Raw genomic sequence first — 14553 nt, 5'->3', positions numbered from 1 at the left:
TTTATCTTTCTATGTTGTAGTTTGAATAAAAATTAAATTTTTCAAGGAATTTCATAACAACATTCAAATTTCCCTCCAATTCCATGTTTAATCATAAATAAAGTGTTCAATCATTGATTTCTATTGTCTCTTACTAGGAATGCCATTGAAAACAAGGATTTTTAGTGAGTAGAAAATGGACCTTCTTCCTATTAAGGTAAGTATAAACTAGGTGAGATCAGTGGCAACGTAGATTCAGGTGTAAAAGTAAGGATAGAGATTTATCACCTTTTATAGACGCTTACCAATCAAGTCCAAGCTTAACATCACATTCTTGTATACTAATCGAAATTTGTGATCCTTTTATCCATATGAGTAACCAACAGATTTACCTGGTGTTGCCCGGGCATCAAATATGTTAAACACCTTATAAAAAAGAAACCAACTTTATTTTTGTTATAGAAATCGATATGTTAACAGTTAAAAAATGAAAATTAGTTTTAATAAGCATTAACTTTTTGAAGGATTTTCATGACACCATTCAAGTTTCTCTCCAATTTCATCTTGATTTATTAGTGTTCAACTAGTGGAGGAGGAGGGGCTTTACCCAGATGTAAAATACACTTAAATTTGATATTTTAATTTGTCCAGATTTCGTGTATATTATTATAGAGTTGTGATTTCAAAAGTAAAAAAAAAAAAGTATCTGCCATCAGCTAGAATCGAAACCGAAACTGTAGCATTCAAAGCTGGTGACGTTACCACTCTATCAACGTGACATGCATCTGAAACAATTAAACATTAAAAATTAAAAAATAAACTAAGATGAATGTATAAAATGTTTAACAATTTTTTTTTCAATTTTGAGCCATTTTTTGACAATTTTAATCTGCTAAAGACCCATAAAAGAACGTCCCGTAAAAAAAAAATCCAATCATTTGAGGCCATTAGCGCCACTCTACGACTTTTAGTTTCGGAGGATATAGAGTTTAAAAATACAGACAGACATACAGACAGACATATAGCCGTTTATATATTAGATTATAGATTCTTATTATAGCTTTCCAGGGATACAATTGAAAACAAAACTTATATTAAGATCAAACGCCACTCTATTTAAATAAAATTTTATAAAGAATACAATGGTATTAATAATTGAGAGACTAGAAAGTGAACCATAGGTTTACTTTCAGCAGTCATATAACTCTTGTTCGCTTTTGTTCTTTAATCCTCACATTTCATGATTGCTTTTTCTGACTAAGGTGGGAGAATTGCTGCTTTTTGCGTTGGAATTTATCCATATAACATTTGTTGTTGGCTGGAATCGTATTTTTCTTTTGTTTTGGTTCCTTATATTAAGTGACTTCATGGCTTGTCTGGAGCAACATCCATGAAGGTCTTACATTAGTGTTTTGTTTTTTAAAATATTGTAGTGTCAAAATCGAGGTGGATATCCATAAAGAGTAAAGATGATTTCTTACTATATTTTAGAAATTAAAATATGATAAAAATGATTACACTGGGTTCAGGGTTGAAAGCAAAAGCACACAGCATACTAAATAGTTTACTGACAACACTGAAGTGCAAGTTAGTAAACAATCCTAGGTCCAACTCTCTTCCTGATCTATATTAATGATCTTTCAAATCACATCCTTAGATCATTCATAGACATTTTTGCTGACGACACTACCATCTATGACAGCACATCATAGGCCATAAACAACCAAGTTCTCTCTCCTCTGATCTTGAGCATATGGTACAATGGGGAAAAAAGTGGCTGGTTACTTTTAATGCATCCAAAACTAAGCTCCTATCTTTACATCATCAACGCTCTGATCCTCATCTGACATCAATTGAAATGAATGGCTCTTGTCTTGGAGAAGCTTCATGTTTTGACAAGCTTCTAAGCTTGACCTTTACTCCTGATCTGAAATGGAATACGTACATCAAATCCGTTGCCACGGTTGCTGGAAAAATCATGGGATCTTTCTATCGATCCAGCTGATGCAATTCTCTACCTGTATAAGAGCCAGGTACGTCCAAGGATGGAGTATTGCTATCACATCTGGGCAGGAGCTGCCTTGACAGTGTTCAGAATAGACTTCGTAGCCTAATGGGGGGATGCCCTTTTCTCTTCCCTGCGACCTCTTTCCCACACAAGAGACGTTGCGAGCCTGTCTCTGTTTTATCGTTATTTTCATGGAAAGTCCTCATCTGAGTTCCAAGCTATGACCCCCCCCCCCGTCGCCAAACATTCACGAGAAACACTATTTTGGGTTTGGCTATAAAAACTATCAATAATTTCCCTCACTCTTTATCTGTGCCTAAACTTAAACATAGATTCCATGAACAAAGCTTCTTTCTTAGAACTGCACACCTGTGGAACACCCTTCCGTTTACCTGCTTTCCAGCTGATTACAATATGGCCGTCTTCAAGTCCAATGTAAACAAGTTCTTGATGAGCCGTTCCCCTTAAGTAATCCAATTTACCAAATTTACACTTCTAACGATTACTACGACATTGTCCTTTTGATCAATGTACACACTTTAACCCTTATCCTCGAGTGGCCTCTGGGCCTTGATAATTGGTGATTTCTTTGTAAAAAAAAAAAAGAAAAAAGAAAAACAAAAAACAAATTAAATAATTAATTTCTTAATTTAGGAAATATCTATGTAAGAGAAAAACAACATTTTTTTTTTACTATAATGTTAAATGCAGATGTCATTCATTCTACCCAGGCAACACCAAGTGACCTTTCAGTTATATACAAATATGATGGAATATCTTTTTGTAGTTTTAAAAAACAACTAGAAACAAGAAAGATATTTTTAGAAATGATATCTGAATTTTTAATAGATTTAGAATATCCATTTGCATATGAACAGGTTGTGAAAAAAATCTCACTCTAATGAATTAATCAAGTCATGATTGAAAATAGGATTTAAAAATTAAATAAAATTATTTTATTTTTCAGGTTGGCAACCCTTATTTAAAATCAAATCATTTATATATCATATTTTATTAATCTTTATCCTCAAGTGGCTTTCGGGCCTTGATAAGTGATGACACTCAAGTAACAAAAAATAACATGAACAGAGTTTCCTGTCAAGAATCTTACGCCCTATGGAACACGTTATCAATGCATTGCTTCTCCAGAAACGATGGTTGTTTTCAAATCTAATTCAAATCTAATGTCAACAAATACCCGTTGAACTGTCCCTTAAATTAATTAAACTTTAGCCATTTCGTCCCTCATTCTCATTTTTTTGTCTACCTTATTTGCCAACCCCATTAACTACTCTAGATTTTTCTTGCCACCAACCGTCCTGGGTAACCTTAAATTTCATCCATTGATGAGGAGCCAATATAGGAGTTTGGAGGAGTATGGAGTTAATCGTTAATAGCAATTACTTACAGATCTATCTAGACCCAATGTGGCAGTACCTTTCAAGATCTCATCTATTGTGTTAAACAGAATTTATCAATAGTGTTGATGATGTCATAAAAGGATGACGTCATCTTGGTTGCCAACATACATACTGGATGACGTCACAAAAGGAGTCGTGTACACTGGATAACGTCAAAAAGAAAAATGTTATGAGAGAGAGAGAAAAGAGAGAGAGAGAGAGAGAGAGAGAGAGAGAGAGAGAGTGAGAGAGTGAGTGGGAGAAAGAGAGAGAGAGACAAAGACAAAGAAAGGTAAGAGATCTTTTATGACGTCATAGCATAATTAAAGAGCGATTGATAAGAATAACTGGAAGAAAGCAAAGAGATGGAGAAAGAGATAATGAGGAGAGAGAGAGAGAGAGAGAGGGGGGGAGAGAAACACAAAGAGGGGGAAAAAGAGATGAAAAGAGATAGAGAGAGGGAGAAACAAGAGAAGGGAAAACGAAACAGCAAAAAGCGCATAAAAACGAATGATATAATTTCCTAGAACTGCCCACCAATGGAACACTGTTCTACTGGTCTGCTTCCCGGCTGATTACAATATGGTAGCCTTCAAGTCCAATGTAAACAAATTCTTGTCGAGTCGTCCCTTTAAATAATCCAAAATCTACCCATTAACGGTTACTACACTACCACCTTACATGCATTAACACTTATCCTCGAGTGGTCTTCAGGCCTTGATATTTGTTGACTCCCTTGTAAAAAAAATAAATAAATAATTACTTGAAAACAGATGAGACCAAATCATTCCTATTTTTGTTATCACTCTTCAGGCGATAAATGATTTGATTTTTAATAAGCGCTGCCAACCTGAAAAATAAAACAATCTTATTCAATTTATAAATACCATTTTCAATCGTGTCTGTTGAACTTAGAGTGAGAAATATTTTCACATCTTGTTAGCGTGCAAATTGCTATTCTAAATGCTGAGGAATCTATTAAAAATCATTCAGATGACATTTTAAAAATACATTTATTGTTTATAGTTGTTCTTTCTTTTCTTCTTCTTCTTCTTTTTTTTTTAATATAAAGAAATATCCCATCGTGTTTGTATATAAATGAAAGGTCACTTCGTGTTGGCCGGGTAGAATGAATGCCATTGGCATATAACATTATTGCAAAAATTGTTTTATTTATTTATTTTTTACGTATATATTTTCTAAATTTAGAAAGGAATTATTCAATTTGTTTTTATTGTATACTAGCTTGTACCTATTTGTTTACCTGCCTCTCCACGAGGGCAGAGTTAGATACAAGGTCGGTTTTTAAAGTGGGGAAAATCCAGCCCCCCCCCTCCCTACAAAAAAGTACTCTGGATAAGAACAAAACTAAAATTTTCTCAGTTATGAAGGATTTCTCCTTCACTTACTGAGAACAGAAAAGGTGAAGTGTAGCATCAAAACAGATACTGACCAACTCATCCTCTGGCCTTCTTCAGGTGATTAACTGCGATGGGATGGGAATGCTGAGTCTTGTAACTGCTAACTAATCCTCTGGCCTGCTTGGGTAGGATTGAAACCACTATGTTCAGAGAATGCTTACCTGGAACCGTAGAGACCCAATGGCTCTATCCACTGCGACATGGATGCCGAAAGGCAATCAATGTTGGATTTTATGGTTTTATAAATCAAATTTTGTGCTCTTATTTGGTCTACCATTGTCGGGTCAAAAACGAATAGTATTATGTTCTTTTTTTATTATTTATATAAAAAAAAAATTAAAAATTAAAAATTGAATAAATAAAATTACATTTTTACTCATGTGGTTTTCAAACTACATCTTTTTGTCAAATTTGGCTCAGGATTGTGTGAACAAAGTACTTTAATATTGCATGAGCTACTGCTGCTACTACATCATCATCATCATCATCATCTGACTAATGTAAACAACCATTAATTATAATTTTTGTTGGATCTAGGTGAAAATAAATGAATTTATGCATTTTTTTTATATTTGTGAAAAAGTGCAATTTTTATCAATCAGAATAGAGGGGAGCATTTTTCAATCCTCCTAGGGTGAAAGCCAAAGTCTCCCCGGGGTCAACATTTCTTGTTTCATATAAACAATCATTAATTCTAACATTGTAACATTGTCTCCACTAGATAACATGCAATCTTCTCAATGACAGAAAACACCTGAATCTCTCACTAACATATAAACAGTTGGCTTACTGGGTAGTGACGTCTCTCAGCAGGAGTGACAGTAATAGTTGTAGAAATCTTGATCTTTTCTTGTTTTTTTTCTTTGTACTTACAATAATGGAGGAAATTAAAAAGAACAACAATAATAACTCAGTTATTTGCCATGGGATTTAGTTTAATTTTTACAGCAACTTACAGCTGGTGCATTTAGGTGAACTGCATCTTTTCCCACTTTCCCAATCAAAAACAGATGGTGGAAGCTTCCCAACCAAACAGGGATGGTGGAAGCTTTGAAACTAGACATTCGTTTGTTTTAATACTATAATTCCCAAGAGAGATAATCCATCTTACTTCTCTGTCGAGTTCATTTAGCTCTAACCTCTAACTTAATCTCTAATGGAAAATTCTATTTTCTTACTTAATCTAACCTTATGTGGAAAACTCTTAAACGCAGAAACAATTTTTCTCTACATAAAATGTTTTTATCTTTACGACCATTGTTTATCATATTTTATTCATTGTTTGATAATTTGCATTATATTTAATTTCCATTACGTTTCTGAATTTTTGAAATGAGAATTGGTTATTCATATTATTTCGATTCTTCAGATTACTGTTCTAAAGTGTCATTTTCACAATGTTTCAATCGATGTAACCTTCAACCTTCTTCATGTATATCTTGTCAGACTTGGAAATGTTTTTGTCAAACTTGGGAATTTGGATGGAATTTCGAGCGGAATTCTTTATTTACTTCATGGGGAGGTAGCACAATCTCATTCTATCAGCTATGACTGTATAGAAGTCCTAAGTAATTTGCACACTGAGAATTAAACCTTCAACCTTCAGGAGAATATGAGTTTTATGACTGATTTTTCCAACCACTACGCCACAAGTCTACAAGGAACGAGAGCATGCTTCTTCCATGAACTAAAATAATGGTTTCATTCAAAATTCCATCCAAATTCCCAAGTTTTACAGAAACATTCTCAAGTTCGACAATATATATAAAGAAGAAGGTCAGAGGTTACATCGATTAACACATTATGAAAATGACACTCAAGATGAGAACAGTAGTTCGATGAGTCTATTTTTATTTTTGTGTGTATTTAATAATGCCCACAGTACCTCCTGACCAACCTGAGATATTTAATACCATCCTCACCTTTATAGGGGCATGAGACATTGCCTTGCATTGCTTAATTCGGAGTTCAGGATACTAGCAACACCCTCATTACCAAAAACTTGAATGATGCAGGAACTACAAGAACTGCCCTATGAAAACCAATTTAAGAAACTTAATCTTTTCTCCCGAGATTGCTGACATTTATGCAATGATCTAACTTCTGACCTACAACCTTCTCAATAATCGTTATGATCTCCCTTGGAATCTACTGTTCTCTTCTTCAAGAAAAACTGTTTTGCCGTCAATTTCAATTGAGCTAGAGGAGGGCCGCTTTCTCGATCAGGATCTCTGGACCTTGAAATAGATCAGTTACACAGTGATTCAGCACGAGATTGGGCAGGAACTAAACTACTGTATCCTCTTCTGTCTAATTTTTTTCTCTATACCCCTCGTTTCCTACTGAAACATAATTGCTTTACTTTTGACAAAATTCATTGAATTTGAATGAAAAAAAAAAGCACACACACAGATAATGATGATGATTATGATGATGTATTCATTTGTTTTTACTCTTGTTAGAAAGAAAGAGGTGGATATTCCTGAATATATGAAAATAACAGGTCGCAACAAGTAGAGACTAATTGTTCTTCAAGTCATGTCAAAGGGAATTAACTTCTGGCACGTTTCATAAGATGAAAGACACTGATATAAAAAAAATCGATGATGCTTAAAAGTTTCTGTGATTAGTGATTGATTAGAGTCCAGTTATTTTCTGATCGATTCTTTAATTTATGTTTTGTTTGTATTTGCAAAAATAAAAAAAAAATTATCGTCTTTTTTAGCCGACATATCAATCTATTTAAAGATTTTTAATGCCGAATCCAATTGTTTTCATAATTTCTTCTTTCTTTTTTCAAGTTTTAATATCTTCAAATATTTATTCATAGGGTTTGCATTAAATTATTCAAACTAAAAGTTATGTGTATACCATCGATTACAGTTGCATGTTATTCTCAGAACAGAGTCTATTTAATCCATAATTGTGATCCTGATAACTACTACTATTCTAGACTTGAACGGATCTGGAAGAAATAGTAATTAAGGGGTGATTCCACACTCTCTGAAGCTCCTAAATTAGAGCTTCATTATAGAAGATAGTTCAATTTCATTGCCAGGATATAATGAGTTCATAATCTTGTCCACCTAATGATCCAACAAGCTGTGAGTCCATGGCTGAAAACTGCATCCTCTAGAGAAGAGAGAGAGCTGTAAAGGCATGCGCTCAGAGGGGTGAGAAGAGGAGAGACTAGCAGTGGAGGGAGAGGAAAGCACAGACAGCAGAGAGCTGTAACAACCAGACATCATTTACATCTGTGGCATCTGCAATAGGATCTGTCGATCCAGGATAGGTTTGCACAGTAGATGCTGCCATTTGATATCAGTTTAATCTATAACATAAATCTCACCCGTCTGCTTAAATGTGTGTATGTCTCGCGAAAACTTTCGATAGAGGCGACGGATTTTCACGACATCGGTATTGTTTTGAAACTCGACCCTTTGAACAACAAATATCGAAAAATTGGCCAAAAACATTGATTCCTTCACCCTCAACTGGACACTTTTCTACAGGGAGGGGTCGCTTTTTTTGCCGATATTTTCGAAAGTCATCGCCTCTTTTCGATTGTTTAACCTTAATTTAAATCTACGTCACTTCCGGTTTGGCGATGGGTGCAACAGCTAACGCATCACTTTTTTTTTTTTTCATTTTCCTTTTCCTCCTTCGCGGTACGGGTTTGAGCCTGTCTGCCGGCCTACTATTTTTTTTTTTTTTGCTCTCACAATTTTCTTTTTTTTTTTTCCTTTTTTTTTTTTTGCTCAACCAACACCCTTACACACACCTCCACTTTCTTTTCTACCTTCACGTCACGAGTGCGCACCTGCCTGCCTACTACAACATTTTTTTTTTTTTTTTTGCTCAACACACACCTCCAAACACGTGGGCAACGCCGGGCACCCAGGCTAGTCTCAGATAAGCAGTTGCCAACAAATATAATCCCAAAATATAAGTAGCAAATTTGTAGAGGGAAAGGTAATATTCAAAGGATGAATGATAAACAAAAAATTCCTTTTTTTCTTTTTTATTAACAATTTGTTTAGATAACGAAAGATAATAATGAAAGAGAGCCCAGGGAATGTTCCAGGTGAAAGCGTTGTTTTATTCGTAAGAAGTTGAGCAGACGTGTCTTTTTTGACTGTCACTACGCGAGTTTTTATGCGTGTAAATCTAGTAGGCATTGTAGAAGTATGTGTGCATATTAGTTTACTTTTATTTTCTCAGTGTGAGAGTGAGTGTATAAATGTGTGTGTGTGTGTGTGTGTGTGTGTGTGTGTGTGTGTGTGTGGGGGTGTGTTATCATTGTGCATACAGTAGTTCCTGGGTGCCTCTTGTTGCATCTACCATTATGTCATCAGCCCAAGGCCATTCTCGCATGTGTTGCTTGTGAAAGAAAACCAGAAATGAAAGAAAGAAAGCTGAGGTGGGGTGGGGGATTATGTTATGCTCAGGAATTTGGAACGAATATTTTTACGCCTGTGGATTAACTAAGAGAAACTGTCCTTTGAACTTTTGTTCAATCAAGGGTCAGTAGTTAGAAACATTTGCTGCTGCTGCTGCTGCTGCTGCTGTTGCTGCTGTTGCTGCTTCCCATCAGAAAAACAAGCATTTTCCTCCTTGCTGAGATGTGATTTGGTCACGTGAAGACCCAAGCATAATTATTTCAAATGAACTCTTGAAAGATTACTTCCAGACCCTTAGAAAATTACAGAGAAGCCAACAGAAAGCTTCTTGGCACCAACCTAGAAAGAAATCTTCTCTTCAGTTGCTGTCCAACGAACAACCAAATAAGACTATTTTCACTTGAAGATGTACCATTCTAAGAAAATACTTTTCACAGCTGAACTTTCTTACTTTCTTATTTCCTTCACTGTTAAATTGTTTTAACTTTCAGCAATCTACACCCAATGGTGTAGGGCGCTTAAATTAATATATTACTTGTTAAAAGTGAAAAGTAGTTTGCTTGAAGCATTGCTGGTAAACAAATATATAAGTGTATGAGAAGGATGCTAGCAATGTAGGATACCGAGGTGGGGTGGGGGAGATGTTGAAGTGATGTGATGTAGGGACAAAAACAGACAAGCGAATGAAGGTTTTGTTGATTTTATAAATCTCTGTAAATCTGTTTATTTTTCGAAATCAATCACATATATAACCAGCAAATATGGACTTATTGTTTAATAAATGGATACACAAAGGTTTATTACTTGTTGATTACTCCGTAATAATTTTCATTGGTAATTTTCCAGATGGGTGACCATTTGGGAATACTAAGCTCTCTATGTGGGAGGATGTTGATATATTCTTGCAAGAACTGCAGTAACTGCAAAAACCTAATGTCATTATCTCCCCTTAACAGGGATGTACAAACGAGTGGGGACAACTTGTGAATTTGATATTTCCTAGAAACTTCTTCCTTCAGAGGAAGCCATTTCAACCCGCCTAAGGTGAGAGCCACTTTTGTATCAAGTATCATGTATCATATTTAGCTCATGTTTGTTCATTCAAGCTAAAAGTTATGTGTCTACCATCGATTACAGTTGCATGTTATTCTCAGAACAGATTCTATTTAATCCATAATTGTGATCCTGATAAGTACTACTATTCTGGACTTGAAGGGATCTGGAAGAAATGGTAATTAAGGGTTGATTCCACACGAACAACCAAATAATGCTATTTTGGCTTGAAGATATACCACTATAAGAAAATACTTTTCACAGCTGAACTTTCTTATTTCATTTGCACCTATCTCAAATATTCCTCATCATTAAACCGACAATTCATCTATCTCATTAAACCTTGACCTTGAGTCATAAATAAATAAATAATTGCTTTAAACAAAATGGCCGGCAAAACCCGAGGGGTCCCTTTCATCAACAGATTCATCAGGAGTTAATCGTTGATCATAAAATAAATAAATAAATAAAATAACATGCAAGAACAAACTTATGGGGTATACGTGCAAATTTTACCGAGGGAGATGGGGATGGGGGACAACAACAAAAAGAATGCAAATAAAATATATACAATAATACAATGGGAATACGAATAAAATATATACAATAATACAAAATATATACATTAATATAAAATATATGCAATAATATAAAATATATACAATAATATAAAATATATACAATAATATAAAATATATGCAATAATATAAAATATATACAATAATATAAAATATATACATTAATACAAAATATATACAATAATATAAAATATATACAATAATATAAAATATATACATTAATACAAAATATATGCATTAATATAAAATATATACAATAATATAAAATATATACAATAATATAAAATATATACAATAATATAAAATATATGCAATAATATAAAATATATACAATAATATAAAATATATACAATAATACAAAATATATGCAATAATATAAAATATATACATTAATATAAAATATATACAATAATATAAAATATATACAATAATATAAAATATATGTACAAGTGGGGCAAGGGGAGAGTTAAAATATATCCCCAAATAAGTCTAATGATCTGACGAACTCCTTCTGTCTACAGAGAGACGGTCTGTGTAGGAGAATAGAGACTGACTCCAAAATACGCAAGTGATTTTGAGAGTCAACCCGATGCAAAACCCTTAAACACTTTATTTTATAAATAAATAAATAAAAAAAGAACGACCATACATATTAGCAAATTTTTATCACTCACTCACTTTGGACTATAGCAGCCACATACATTAACATTTCTTTACTCTCACAGAGAGCAGCCCTAATGAGATTGATTGATCATAGGATCACCATTAATTTCGATCAAACCTTTCAAGGACTACATGAGAATTACATAGCAGTCACGCAAGGCTTCCAGGCATCCATGAAGAAAGATGTCCTGTCTCCTGCCGCCATCACCTAAACGCGAAGCAATGCTATCTTCACTTGAAGATATACTTCTCTAAAAAGACTTTCGGCAGTTGAACCTTATTACTTTTCTTTTTCTGTCTTCACTCCCTAGACTTCTGGCAACCCAACACCCAATGGTGTAGGTCACTTGAAAAAATTTTTGTTCCTTTATTAAGCCATGATCATAAAAACTATTAGCAATAGACAGAGGTTACCTAGCTAATTAGGGAAAGCATAAAACTTAAAAGCATCGTGATAGTCAATACAGAACTCCAAAAATGTGACAGTGATACATGTTCATTCACACAATTCTGAGGCAGCACGTTCAGGACTGCAGAACACAATACAAAAGGAGATCGCCAGTATATCTCTGAGCAAACACCAGTGTGATTATGCATTGGGTCTAATATGAATGTATATCATCACAGGTTTGGTCTGTTAAGCTGCAGCACAGGACGATATTTAAGCAATGAGGTGGGGCAAGGACTATGAATTAATCTGTTAGTGTTTGGACGATTAATCAAAATCGGAATCGTGAATTGAAAAATCGGAATCGAAAAAATGTGTGCCTATTTTCTGATGCCAAAAACGATTCTTCTAATTGGCTTTTTTATTTGATTTTCTGTAAAGAAAATTCTTTCTACTGGTGATATTAATACTGAAATAATGAATATCTATTGATTTTAAACCATTAGTAAAACTAAAATCGGTAGATCATCCCTCACAAGTGTATCTACACGTTTGGGAAAATATCTGCACATTTAACATGTGTTTTCACGGTAATCATGAAAAATGACAACCTTATAGTTAAATATTTAGATATTTATAAAGAATCAGAATAGGAATCGGTAATTGTATCGGAATCAGTAATTTAATACGGAATTGGTAATTGAATCGGAATCAGAAAAAATATTGGAATCGTCCCATCCGTAGTCTATATCTGATGGCATGATGGTGTAGACGCTCAAAAGAATCAGAGAACACCTTGCCAACTCTGGCGAATACTAGGGATCTGTATTCCAAGTGAGAATGAATCATTGAATCATTGCTTTGTAAAGCCCAGTCAGTGAAGGCCATTCATGAGGAATTTGGTAGCTCAGGATATGCAACACATAAAGCCCATTATAGAAATCATATTCATTAACACTTCTTTACTCTCACAAAGAGCAGGCCTAGTGAGACTGCTTGGTCACAGGCCAACCAATCAGACCCCTGTGCATATTAATTTTGACTAAACCGTTGATAGACTACATCCAGAACCTTTAGGATTCACACAGCAGTCACAGAGTTTCCAGGTATCCATAAAGAAAAATGTTCTTCTGCTGCCTCCATCACCTAGACACTGAGCAATGCTATCTTCACTTGAAGATATACTTCTCAAAGAAGACTTCCGGCAGTCGAACCTTAATACTTTACTTTTTCTTTCTTCACTGTCTTCTGACAATCTGCACCCAATGGTGTAGGTCACTTAAATAAATAAATAAATATATCATTTGTTATTTATGGAAGGGCCTTGTTTTCCATTTATTGGCAACCCTTTTGTTAGAGACTATTATAGGAGTTGAACTCAAGACTCGGGCCCTAAGTACTGTTCATAATTTTATGTGAATATATATATATATATATATATATATATATATATATATATATATATATATATATATATATATATATATTAAAAAGTTTGATTCATATCCAGGTAACCTACATTTTCAAGTGTTTAGACCCAAAATTGGCGGAGGAATGGTCAACTCTTTCAACTTTGACCTCTTGGCAGCGAAATTTTTGCCCAAAAACTGATTAAAAAGCTTGCTGCATATGTAAAATTTCAAATGTTTAGACCCAAAATTAGCTGAATAGTTTGCTAAAGAGCGCAAACGGCAAATCTTTTGAACTTTGACTCCTTGGCAGCCAAATTTTTGGCCAAAAACAGATTCAAAAGCTTGCCCTATGTCTGAATACACTTTATGTAAAATTTTAAATTGGCTGAGAGGTCAAATTTTTAAAAATTTGACCCCCATTTTGATCTCTTAACATTTATTATTTTGGGCTCAAATCAAATTAAAAAGTTTGTTTCGTGTCCAAGTAACCTACATCTAAAATTTCAAGTGTTTAGATTCAAAATTGGCGGAGGAGTTTAGTAGAGTTTTCAAAGGTCAAATCGTTAAACTTTGACCCCTTGACAGCCAAGGTTGAAAACCGATTAAAAAGAGTTTCCCAAATCTCAATACCCGTTATGTCAAATCTCGAGCCTGTAGACTGAAAATCGACAGAGTACTCTGGTAGGGAAATGCACACACACACACACACACACACACACACACACACACACACACACACACACACACACACAATTTCACTTTTATAGATATAGATTAGTTTCTATAAGATCTCTTTTTATGCAGACCTGCTTCTTCTCTTCAGCTTATAAATTCGTTTAACCAACCTTATTTTTCGTTCGTCTATATTAACACGTTGTTAAAAGGCACATCGTGCGGCTACTAAATGAAAAAAAAAAACTCCTATAAAGACCTTTTTTTTACTTTGTCATATTTAAGTTCTTATTTATTTACCTTCCTATGAGGGAAAAATTGGACACAAGGTCGATATTTTAATCCAGATTTCCCTAAAAACAAAAAAAAAAACAAAAAAAAAAGAAAAATACTCTAGAATTGGGGTAAAAATTAAAATTGCCACAGTTTGTAAGAAATTTTTCTTTTACCGACCGATGATAGAACGGGTGAAACGTCAAAGATAACTTTTTAATAGTCAATGGGAGATAACTCTTTTCAATACAGATTTATTTCCCTTTAAATAAGCGATCTTTTACTTATCCATTTTTCTACTGCTGC

Source organism: Euprymna scolopes, chromosome 2, assembly GCF_053919585.1.
Source record: "Euprymna scolopes isolate OS-2025 chromosome 2, ASM5391958v1, whole genome shotgun sequence".
Classification (NCBI taxonomy): Eukaryota; Metazoa; Mollusca; class Cephalopoda; order Sepiida; family Sepiolidae; genus Euprymna; species Euprymna scolopes.
This window is presented reverse-complemented; position numbering follows the sequence as displayed.